Source organism: Pristiophorus japonicus, unplaced genomic scaffold (genome assembly GCF_044704955.1).
Source record: "Pristiophorus japonicus isolate sPriJap1 unplaced genomic scaffold, sPriJap1.hap1 HAP1_SCAFFOLD_33, whole genome shotgun sequence".
Classification (NCBI taxonomy): domain Eukaryota; kingdom Metazoa; phylum Chordata; class Chondrichthyes; family Pristiophoridae; genus Pristiophorus; species Pristiophorus japonicus.
Window position 1 is genome coordinate 475,016 of NW_027253106.1, and position 10,675 is coordinate 485,690.

At 47.7% G+C, this 10,675-nt stretch overlaps 1 long non-coding RNA gene across 5 annotated transcripts in view; it reads right to left on the reverse strand.

Moving 5' to 3' along the window:
• Positions 1-9,228, reverse strand: part of LOC139249603 (uncharacterized) — a 35,397-nt gene extending 26,169 nt beyond the window's left edge. For 2 of the 5 annotated variants that reach the window (XR_011591223.1, XR_011591227.1), the window contains exons 1-2: positions 9,157-9,228; positions 7,892-7,978 (exon numbers count right to left, since the gene is read on the reverse strand). This is a non-coding gene — a long non-coding RNA (uncharacterized lncRNA). The other 3 variants (XR_011591225.1, XR_011591224.1, XR_011591226.1) reach the window with 3 other exon arrangements.
• Positions 9,229-10,675: the final 1,447 nt, after the last annotated feature.

Below are 10,675 nucleotides of genomic sequence, written 5' to 3' on the forward strand. Positions count from 1 at the left end.
TCGGGGACCGAGACCCGCACTCGGTGTTGCCCGGGGACAGAGAGCCACACTTGGTGTTGCCCGGGGACCGAGACCCGCACTCGGTGTTGCCCGGGGACTGAGAGCCACACTTGGTGTTGCCCGGGGACCGAGAGCCACACGCGTTGTTGCCCAGGGATTGAGAGCCACACTCGGTGTTGCCCGGCGACTGAGAGCCAAACTCGGTGTTGCGCGGGGACTGAGAGCCTCACTCGGTGTTGCCCGGGGACTGAGAGCCACACTCGGTGTTGCCCGGGGACTGAGAGCCACACTCGGTGTTGACCGGGGACTGAGAGTCACACTCGGTGTTGACCGGGGACTTAGAGCCGCACTCGGTGTTGCCCGGGGACTGAGAGCCACACTCGGTGTTGCCCGGGGAAAATGAGCCACACTCCGTGTTGTCCGGGGACTGAGAGCCACACTCGGTGTTGCCCGGGGACTGAGAGCCGCACTCGGTGTTGCCCGGGGACTGAGAGCCGCACTCGGTGTTGCCCGGGGACTGAGAGCCGCACTCGGTGTTGCCCGGGGACTGAGAGCCGCACTCGGTGTTGCCCGGGGACTGAGAGCCACACTCGGTGTTGCCCGGGGACCGAGAGCCACACGCGTTGTTGCCCAGGGATTGAGAGCCAAACTCGGTGTTGCCCGGGGGCTGAGAGCCAAACACGGTGTTGCCCGGGGACTGGGAGCCACACTCGGTGTTGCCCGGGGACTGAGAGTCACACTCGGTGTTGCCCGGGGACTGAGAGTCACACTTGGTGTTGACCGGGGACTTAGAGCCGCACTCGGTGTTGCCCGGTGACTGAGAGCCACACTTGGCGTTGCCTGTGACTGAGAGCCACACTCGGTGTTGCCCAGGGACTGAGAGCCACACTCGGTGTTGCCCGGGGACTGAGAGCCACACTCGGTGTTGCCCGGTGACTGAGAGCCACACTCGGTGTTGCCCGGAGACTGAGAGCCACACTCGGTGTTGCCCGGAGACTGAGAGCCACACTCGGTGTTGCCCGGTGACTGAGAGCCACACTCGGTGTTGCACGGGGACTGAGAGCCACACTCGGTGTTGCCCGGGGACTGAGAGCCACACTCGGTGTTGCCAGGAGACTGAGAGCCACACTCGGTGTTGCCCGGGGACTGAGAGCCACACTCGCTGTTGCCCGGAGACTGAGAGCCACACTCGGCGTTGCCAGGGGACTGAGAGCCACACTTGGCGTTGCCCGGGGACTGAGAGCCACACTCGCTGTTGCCCGGAGACTGAGAGCCACACTCGGTGTTGCCCGGGGACTGAGAGCCACACTCGCTGTTGCCCGGAGACTGAGAGCCACACTCGGTGTTGCCCGGGGACTGAGAGCCACACTCGGTGTTGCCCGGGGACTGAGAGCCACACTCGGTGTTGCCCGGGGACTGAGAGCCACACTCGATGTTGCCCGGGGACTGAGAGCCACACTCAGTGTTGCCCGGGGACTGAGAGCCACACTCGGTGTTGCCCGGGGACTGAGAGCCACACTCGGTGTTGCCCGGGGACTGAGAGCCACACTCGGTGTTGCTCGGGGACTGAGAGCCACACTCGGTGTTGCCCGGGGACCGAGAGCCACACTCAGTGTTGCCCGGCGACTGAGAGCCACACTCAGTGTTGCCCGGAGACTGAGAGCCACACTCGGTGTTGCCCGGGGACCGAGAGCCACACTCGGTGTTGACCGGGGACTGAGAGCCACACTCGGTGTTGCCCGGGGACTGAGAGCCGCACTCGGTGTTGCCCGGGGCCCGAGAGCCGCACTCAGTGTTGCCAGGGGACTGAGAGCCACACTCGGTGTTGACCGGGGACTGAGAGCCACAATCGGTGTTGCCCGGACCCCCGAGAGCCACACTCGGTGTTGCCCGGGGCCCGAGAGCCGCACTCAGTGTTGCCCGGGGACTGAGAGCCGCACTCGGTGTTGCCCGGGGACTGAGAGCCGCACTCAGTTAAAAATGAGGCAGACAAAAAGCAGGAAACTATAGACCAGTTAGCCTAACATCTGTGGTTGGGAAAATGTTGAAGAGTTCATTCTTAAAGAAGCATTAGCACGACATTTGGAAAAGCAGAATTCGGTCAGGCAGTCAGCATGGATTTATGAAGGGGAAGTTAAGTTTGACAAATTTGCTGGAAGTCTTTGAGCATGTAATGAACAGGGTGGATAAAGTGAGTGTGGTGTATATGGATTTCCGGAAGGCATTTGACAAGGTGCCACATAAAAGGTTACTGCAAAAGATAAAAGTTCACGGGCTGGGGGTAATATATTAGCATGGATAGAGGATTGTCTAACTAACAGACAACAAAGATTCGGGATAAATGTTAATTCTTGGGTTGGCAATCAGTAACTAGTGGGGTGCCGCAGGGATCAGTGCTGGGACCCCAGCTATTAACAATCTATATTAACGACTTGGAAGAAGGGACTGACTGTAACGTAGCCAAGTTTTCTGGCGATATAAAGATGGGAGGAAAAGCAATGTGTGAGGAGGACACAAATAATCTGTAAAAGGACACAGATAGACTAAGTGAGTGGCCAAAAATTTGGCAGATGGAGTATAATGTTGGGAAGTGTGAGGTCATGCACTATGGCAGAAAAAAAATCAAAGAGCAAGTTATTATTTAAATGGAGAAAGATTACAAAGTGCTGCAGTACGGCGGGACTTGGGGGTACTTGTGTATGAAACACAAAAGGATAGTATGCAGGTACAGCAAGTGATCAGGAAGGTCAACTGAATCTTGGCCTTTATTGCAAATGGAATGGACTATAAAAGCAGGGAAGTCTTGCTACAGTTATACAAGTTATTGGTGAGGCCACACCTGGAGTACTGCGTGCAGTTTTGGTTTCTATATTTATGAAAGGATATACTTGCTTTGGAGGAAGTTGAGAGAAGGTTCACTCGGTTGATTCCGGTGATGAGGGGTTGACTTATGAGAAAAGGTTGAGGAGGTTGGGCCTCTACTCATTGAATTCAGAAGAATGAATGAGAGGTGATTTATCAAAACGTATAAGATAATGAGGCAGCTTGACAAGGTGGTAGCAGAGAGGATGTTTTCACTGATCGGGGAGAATAGAACTAGGGGGCATAATCTTGGAATAAGGGGCCCCCATTTAAAACTGAGGTGAAGAGGAATTTTTACTCAGAGGGTTGTAATGCTGTGGATTTCGCTGCCTCAGAGAGCTGTGGAAGCTGGGACATTGAATATATTTAAGACAGAGATAGACATTGTCTTAACCGATAAGGGAATAAGGGGTTATGGGGAGCGGGCAGGGAAGAGGACCTGGGTCCATGATTGGATCAGCCATGATCATATTAAATGGTGGAACAGGCTCGGGGGGCCGTATGGCTACTCCTGCCCCTATTTCTTATGTTCTTATTTTCTTATATAGTGGGTGCCTGGTGTGGGAGTGTGGATTTGACTCTGTATCTGTCCATCTCTGGTATGTGGATGAGGGTTTTACTCTGCATGTTAGTTTCTGATACGAGAGGTGGATTTTATCCTGTACCTGTCAATTTCTGGTAATTGCCTGTGGGTTTCATTCTGTATCAAAAAGGGCCACATTACAACATAATTCTTCAAGGACAAAGATTGTTAAAAAAACAAGCCTGAAGGCTCTGAGTCTCAAAGCGAGGATCATTCGTAATAAGGTGGACGAATTAAATGCACAGATAGCTGTTAACGGATATGATGTAATTGGGATTACTGAGACATGGCTCCAGGGTAACCAAGGCTGGGAACATAACATCCAGGGGAATTCAATATTCAGAAAGGATAGCCAGAAAGGAAAAGGAGGTGGGGTAGTGTTAATGGTTAAAGAGGAGGTTAATGCAATAGTAAGGAAGGACATTGGCTGGGATGATGTGGAACCTATATGGGTCGAGCTGCGAAACACCAAAGGGCAGAAAACGTTAGTTGGGGTTGTGTACAGACCACCAAACAGTAGTAGGGAGGTTGGGGATGGCATCAAACAGGAAATTAGGGATGCGTGCAATAAGGATAATGCAGTTATCATGGGTGACCTTAACCTAGATATTGATTGGGCTAACCAAACTTGTAGCAATACTGTGGAGGAGGATTTTCTGGAGTGTATAAGGGATGGTTTTCTAGACCAATATGTCGAGGAACCAACTGGAGAGCTGGCCATCCTAGACTGGGTCTTGTGCAACGAGAGAGGATTAATTAGCAATCTGGTCATGCGTGGCCCCTTGGGGAAGAGTGACCATAATATGGTAGAATTCTTCATTAAGCTGGAGAGTGACACTGTTAACTCAGAGACTAGGGTCCTGAACTTAAAGGAAACTTCAATGGTATGAGACGTGATTTGGCTAGGATTATCTGACGAATGATACTTAAAAGGTTGACGGTGGATAGGCAATGGCAGACATTTAAAGATCACATGGATGAATTACAACTATTGTACATCCCTGTCTGGCATAAAAATAAAACCGAAAAGGTGGCTCAACCGTGGCTAACAAGGAAAATTAGGGACAGTGTTCAATCCAAGGAAGAGGCATATAAATTGGCCAGAAAACACAGCAAACCTGAGGACTGGGAGAAATTTAGAATTCAGCAGAGGAGGACTTAGGGTCTAATTAGGAGGTGGAAAATAGACTATGAGAGTAAGCTTGCAGGGAACATTAAAAACTGACTGCAAAAGCTTCAAGAGGTATGTGAAGAGAAAAAGATTAACGAAGACAAACGTGGTCCCTTGCAGTCAGAATCATGTGAATTCGTAATAGGGAACAAGGAAATGGCAGACCAATTGAACAAATACTTTGGTTCTGTCTTCACTAGGGAAGACACGAATAACCTCCCGAGGATCTAGCGGGAAGGAGGAACTGAGGGAAATCCTTATTAGTCAGGAAATGTTTGCAGGGAAACTGATGGGACTGAAGGCCGATAAATCCCCAGGGTCTGATAGTCTGAGTAGTTAAAGAAGTGGCCCTAGAAATAGTAGATGCATTAGTGGTCATTTTCCAGAATTCCATGGACTATGGATAAGTATCTATAGATTGGAGGGTAGCAAATGTAACCCCACTTTTTAAACAAAAGGAGGGGGAGAGAAAACAGGGAATTATAGACCGGTTAGCCTGACATCGGTGGTGGGGAAAATGCTGAAATCAATTATTAAAGATGTAATAGCAGATCATTTGGAAAGCAGTGACAGGATTGGTCCATGTCAGCTTGGATTTATGAAAGGGAAATCATGCTTGACAAATCTTCTAGAGTTTTTTGAGGATGTAACTAGTAGAGTGGATAAGGGAGAATCAGTGGATGTGATGTATTTGGAATTTCAAAAAACTTTTGACAAGGTCCCACACAAGAGATTAGCGTGCAAAATTAAAGCACATGGTATTGGGGGTAATGTATTGACGTGGATAGAGAACCGGTTGGCAGACAGGAAGCAAAGAGTAGGAATAAACAGGTCTTTTTCAGAATGGCAGGCAGTGACTAGTGCGGTGCCGCAAGGTTCAGTGCTGGGATCCCATATATTTACAATATATATTAATGATTTAGATGATGGAATAGAAGGTAATATCACCAAGTTTGCAGATGATACTTAGCTGGGTGGCAGTGTGAGCTGTGAGTAGGATGCTCAGAGGCTGCAAGGTGACTTGGACAGGTTAGGTGAATGGGCAATTGCATGGCAGATGCAGTATAATGTGGATAAATTGAGGTTATCCACTTTGGTGGCAAAAACAGGAAGGCAGATTATTATCTGAATGGTGACAGATTAGTAAAATGGGAGGTGCAAAGAGATCTGGGTGTCATGGTACATCCGTCACTGAAGGTAGGCATGCAGTAAAGAAAACAACTGGCATTCTGGCCTTCATAGCAAGAGGATTTGAGTATAGGAGTAGGGAAGTCTTACTACAGTTGTACAGGGCCTTGGTGAGACCACACCTTGAGTACTGTGTGCAGGTTTGATGTCTTAATCTGAGCAAGGACATTCTTGCTATTGAGGGAGTGCAGCGAAAGTTCACCAGACTGATTCCCGGGATGGCAGGTCTGACATATGACGAAAGACTGGATCGGCTAGGCTAACACTCACTGGAATTTAGAAGAATGAGAGGGGATCTCATAGAAACATATAAAACTATGACAGGACTGGACAGGTTAGATGCAGGAGAATGTTCTCGATGTTGGGGAAGTCCAGAATCAGGGGTCACAGTCTTAGGATAAGGGGTAAGCCATATCGGACTGAATTGAGGAGAAACTTTTTCTCCCAGAGAGTGGTAAACCTGTGCAATTCTCTACCACAGAAAGTTGTGGAGCCCAGTTCGTTGGATATATTCAAGAGGGAGTTAGATGAGGTCTTTACGGCTAAGGGGATCAGGGGGTATGGAAAGAAAGCGGGAGTGGGATACTGAAGCTGCATGATCAGCCATGATCATATTGAATGGCAGTGCAGGCTCGAAGGGCTGAATGGCCTGCTCCTGCACCTATTTTCTATGTTTCTATATTTCTTTCCATTCCTGGTGTGTGAGTGTGTGTTCTGTGCTGTATCTGTCCATCTCTGTTATGTGAATGTGAGCTCTACTCCATACCCGGCATTCTCCAGTATGTTAGTATTGTTTTACTGTGTACCACCAATTCCTGATAGAGTATTGGTTTTACTTTCCAACTGTCAATTTGTGTTATGGAGGTGAGTTTTATGCTGAATCTGTCGGTCCTGGTAATTGAATCTGAGTTTTACTCTGTATCGAGCTGCCTCTGGTATGTGAGTGTGGGCCTTTCTCTGTATCTCTCCATTTCTGTTATAGGAGCCTGGGTTTTATTCTGTACCCGTCAAGCTCTGATATGTGATTGTGGGCCTTACTCTATAACTGCCTGTTTCTGTTTAATTATGAGTGGACTTTCCTTTGTACCTGTCAGTTTCTGGAATGAAAGAGAGTTCTTTACCCTGTACCTGTCAATTCCTGGTTCCTGAGTATGGGCATGTCACTGTATGTCAATTTATGTTATGGGAATATGGATTTTAACATGTGAGCCTCTGATATGTGAGTGTGGGTTTTATACTGTATCTCTCAGTCTCTGATATGCAAGTGTGTGTATTTTTCTGTAACTGTCAGGTTTTGGTGTGTGTTGAGGTTTAATCTGTGCCTCTCAGTTTCTGCGATGGTAGTCTGGGTTTAATCTGTATTTGCCAGTCTGTGGTATGTGAACGTGATAATCAATTTAACTTTTTAAACCTGTATTTCTCTGATATGTTAGTGAAGATTTTGCCTTCCACGTGTCATTTTTCAGATGTGTGTGTGTGGGTTTTACTCTGCCCCGATCAGTTTCTGCGATGTAAGTAACAATTTTACTTACTGTCTTTCAGTTTTCCGACATGTGCACATGGGATTTACGCTTTACCTGTCACTCTCTGGTATGTAAGTGGCGATTTTATTCTGTTACTGTCACTTTCATATATATGGGTGTGTGTTGTATACTGTATCTGTCAGTCTGTGGTACGGGAATGTAGGTTTTATTCTGCACCTGTCATCTTCTGGTATGTTCGGCGGGTTAAATACTGAATCCGTCAGATTCTGAAACATGAATATGGCTTTTGCTCTGTACCCGTCAGCTTCTGATATGCGAGTGTGGTTTATACTTTCTGTTTGACATTTTTTCTGATAGATGATTGTGTTTTATTCTCTACCTGCCAGTTTCTGGCAAGTGAGTGTGTGTGTTTAATGTACCTGTCAGTGGGATCTGTTTCAATGGTGAAACAGCATCTGATTCTACTGCTCCATGTGGCTGTAAGATTCACAATGTAACTCTGTCACTTCGGATCACTGTGGGACTGACAGCTTCTGCTGTCTGTGACAATAGGATTGAGGCCAGTTCTGTGTGTCTGCGCTCTGTCAGTGATAATCTACTTACTGTGTGTGAGAAGGAGCTGCCTGCACTGTTCCTTGTATTCTGGGTGGAGGAAAGATCTAATTTGTTCTGGCTGGTTGAAGAATTTTGCTGTGAGAATAATAATACGAGAACATTATTAGTTCTAAGATATGGATTCGGGGGACAATACGATGTATCTGAGGGAGTGACAATGTAGCTCGCGATCATCAGCAACACGGTTTTGGGGAACTCCGTTCACCGAAATATAACGCGTCTTTAAAATATCTTCTCCCACTCTCCTCTCCTGGTACCTGCAATAGATGCACTTTGTGAAATTCCCCACATCCTCTCTGTCAGACTGTGTTTCCACTGCTCACTGTCCAAGAACAGACACGGTGAGATTGTAACTGAATCAGGAACATTCACTACTGATTTGGGGAAAGAAAGCAGCAATGATTTGAAAGAGCGAGGTGGTTTACTTTCTCTGTTACCTTACACTGTCCACACACAGCCCGAGAATGGCCTCCCCCTTCCCCCACTCACACCATGTCCCGGAACTAGTTCCTGCTCCACTCTGCCTCTTACACACAGCCCCCGAGGGAACTAAACCAGGAACGTTCACTCCTGGTTTGGAGAGAGAAAGCAGCAGGTTATAAATAGCGGATTCTGACCATTCTGTCTCCCTTACCCTGGACACACACTGTCCACACACAGCCCGAGAATGGCCTCTCCCTTCCCCCACTCACACCACGCACTGACACTGGTTCTTGGTCCACTCTGCCCCATACACACAGCCCCCGACTCCCCCTGAACTCCCCCCGGACTCAATGCTGATCTCTGAGCCTTCCCCTGGGGTCGTGGTGTCTCCAATCCCGGCTGTTTTAAACCACCTTCTTCCGCTCACTGAGTGAATGGTGATCCCAGGCAGGGCTGGGAGGGGAGGGGAGGGTGCATGTGCTATTCTGCTCACTGGGAATGACACAGGGGGTGGGCTGAACCGCGCATGCGCAGCTCTCTGTATTAATTCAATCTGTAAAATTCAATTTACTTTTATCAGAATCTGAGCAAAATAACTCAGCTGTTACTTTACCAAGATGGCCGCGCATGCGCTTTGCTGCTCACTGAACCAAGATGGCGGAGGACTGACCCTGCCTTCCTGTACAAAGTTGGCCGCCGTTACCCGGGGCCTGTGACCGGGAGAAAGCCTCGAGGCTGCAGCCGCCGATATTCCGGTTGTTATTCCGGGCTTCCGGCGGGCACCGGTTGTTTATGACGCCTCCCCGCCTACCTGCTGGTCCTTTACTCACCTCCGCCCCGCGGAGAATGGACTGTTTTGCGGAACAGATATTCACCATGTCCTTTCCGCCATTACACGCACCGCGCATGCTCCAAATACCGCCAGGTCTCGCGCCTGCGCACTGGGCCCCTGTAGTCTGGGCTCGGCACATTCTCCATCGCGAGGAATGCTGGGTAAATACCCAAGACCACCTCAGTGACTGGGACAGGATTTACTGGGCTCCCATTGGGCACTGAACATGGTCATTCTGGCCCTCAGTCATTGTTCCTGCTGCTCTGTATAACCCTGTCCCTGAGCTGGACAGTAATGTTCTGTCTCAGGATTGTTTCAAACACCCTGTGTCCAATATTGGATTTCTCCACAAAAATAGACTCATTAATGTTCCCGTCCCTTCCATTTTGGGCCTTTTCTTACTCTAGTTTATTTCACTTCTCACGCAATTCATCTTTTGCCACATCAAATCCCAAACTTGTTTCATTTGAGTATACGGCTTGTGGGTGTCATGGACTGAATCGGCGTGTCTCACTTTACACTCATTTGACGTTCCTTTCAACCAACCCTTGAAAGAACTAAAGGCTTAAGACTGTAAATCTGTTATTTTCTGTATTGTTTAACGATTGTTGGATGCGGTTAATAGATCTCCACACATACTGCATGTGATCAACATTGAAATGTTCTAATCTTTGTAATTGTCTTTGCTAATTTTGATGGGTTAGTTGATTATAATTACTTGTTACTAACATACCTTGCAGTAATGTTTGCATCAACATAATTGTTTAAATACTTCCTTTATAAGCTCTTTATCTTCCCCACTGACCTTTGTTACCTCTTGTGGGGGAATCCAGAACTAGGTCGCATAGTCTGAGAATAAGAGGTCGCCCATTTAAAACCGAAATGAGGAGGAATTCCTTCTCTCAGAGAGTCGTGAATCTTTGAAATTCTCTGCCCCAGAGTGCAATGGAGGCTGGATATTGAATATATCTCATTTTGAGGGACCGCATATGAGGGATATTTAAGTTGCAGATGTACTAATTTTTGTAAGATAGGGGAGTCAAGGGTTATGGAGAGAGGGCAGGGAAGTCGAATTGAAGCCAAGATCATATAAGCCATGAACTTATTGAATTTTCTTATGTTCTTAGCCTTGGTTAGGGAATGGGTTTAGATGTAGGTTTAGCGGTTAGTGGGTGTGGTTTATGGTTATTTTTTAGGACTGGGATTAGTGATTGGGATAGTCAGTAGGATATTCGGCTTAGGATATAGTGATTAACTTAGAAAGCACTTTTGGCAATATAAGTGTCACTGGACGTGCCTTTTTCCATTTCATGTTTTTAACCTCACACAGACAAGTCACTAAACAGCCTCACAATGTGTTCACTCAAGTAATCTTCTTTCCTGTGCAAGCCTCATTTCCTCTGTTCTTTCACATCTCTACATTTCTCACGGAAAATTAATTAGTGACATTAGATTTGGGGATGTTGGACAAGAACAGATGGATATAGTTGTTGTGCTGGTTACATCTAATCATCCAT